Source organism: Galeopterus variegatus, unplaced genomic scaffold, assembly GCF_000696425.1.
Source record: "Galeopterus variegatus unplaced genomic scaffold, G_variegatus-3.0.2 Scaffold7953, whole genome shotgun sequence".
NCBI lineage: Eukaryota > Metazoa > Chordata > Mammalia > Dermoptera > Cynocephalidae > Galeopterus > Galeopterus variegatus.
Window position 1 is genome coordinate 64,724 of NW_007734064.1, and position 1,447 is coordinate 66,170.

Here is a 1,447-nt window from a genome sequence, read left to right on the forward strand (position 1 = left end):
GTGGAAGTATCAAACAAGCTCACTCAAGCCTCTTTTATTAGGCACTAATCTCATTCACCTCCTAAAGGCCCACCTTTAATACTACTACATTGGGGGTTAGGTTTCAACATATGAATTTTGGGAGACACCAGCTTTCAAACCATAGCAGCCCCCAAATCTGTTGGGCCCTCAGAAGCCCTCCAGAATCCTTTCACATGTCTGTATTCCATTGCTTGGCCTACTGTCCACAGGGACCAGTCATGTTGCTTTCTCCTCAGGTGGCCTACTCTCCTCAGACTGCCCACTTAATTTTCCTTGTTCTCCGCAAGTGACACTGTCTCCTCCTTAAAGTGAAAATCAAGAGCACCCAAAACACTATCTGTGCCTGCTCTGCATTCTTTCATTCAACAAATATTTATTAGAGCTACTAGGGGCTGCACTGTGCAGATGTGGGTGATACACGAGTCGGAGCCAAGCAGTCATGGTCCCTGCCTTCATGCACCTCAGTCTAATTGCACATCCTGAAACAGATTAAGAAGGAGAATTCCAGGTGCTGCAAGCCTTGTGGGCCAGGATAGTTTTCATTAAGAAATGATACCTTGGGCTAGCCTGTTAGCTCAGTTGGTTAGAGCTCGGTGTTGATAACACCAAGCTCAAGGGTTCGGATCTCGTTACCCACCAGCTGCCAAAAAAAAAAAAAAAAGAAAGAAAGAAAGAAAGAAGTGATAGGAGGAGTGTCCAGGCAAAGGGAAGAGCATTTACAGAGGCCCTGGGGTGAGAAGAGCTTGCATCATTTAAGCATCTAAACGAAGCCAAGCAGGCAGGGGCCAGATCACCCATGGGGCTTCATGCCCATCTTAAGCGTTTTGGTCTTTAAACTAAAGAACTACGGAGACTCTATACAGAGATTTTAGGAAGCGAATGCCCTGTTCAGATCTACCCTCCCCATGCTTCAGAGCAGGTCCGGGTCAGTTTTTGCCCAGCAGGTTATCCCCAGTGTCCAGCCCGGCACCAACCATAGGGGCCGGACCTTCGTTGGCTGGGTGGCCGTGTGCAGTACGGGACTTGGGACCTGGTGATGTTTTTGGTGCGGGCTGAGGAGGCGTGAACGGAGAGGGCGAAGCGGTCGGCGGCAGCAGCGGGCGAGGGCCGCGGGGGTCGGTCTGTGGAGCAGAGAGGCAGGTGGCGGGCTGCGCCGGGCGCCCCGGGGGACCTGCAGCGCGACCAGCAGTGGGCGCGTCTGGCACTCAGGCCTGCAGAGCTCCCAGCTTGCACACCGGCTGCGCGGCTTCCCGGCGAAGGGAGCCAGGCCAGGCGGCCTACGTGGCTGAGTTCAGACACCCCGGTTCTCGGCGCGGCCGTCCCGGAGCCTGCCGCAGCCCACAGCGCAGAGGTGAGACAGCCACCGGGGGGCTGGGCGCGCGCCTGGGCCACCCCCACGCCTCTGGCCGGCCGCGCTGCGCACCCC

At 55.6% G+C, this 1,447-nt stretch overlaps 1 protein-coding gene across 2 annotated transcripts in view; it reads left to right on the forward strand.

The window, feature by feature from the left end:
• The first annotated feature begins 706 nt into the window (after window positions 1–706).
• Window positions 707–1,447, forward strand: part of FAIM (Fas apoptotic inhibitory molecule) — a 25,067-nt gene continuing 24,326 nt past the window's right edge. The window contains exon 1 of one of the 2 annotated variants that reach the window (XM_008592469.1): window positions 707–1,372. The gene's annotated coding sequence lies outside the window, so the exon portion shown is untranslated. The remainder of the gene's footprint in view (window positions 1,373–1,447) is intronic. The other variant, XM_008592470.1, reaches the window with a different exon arrangement.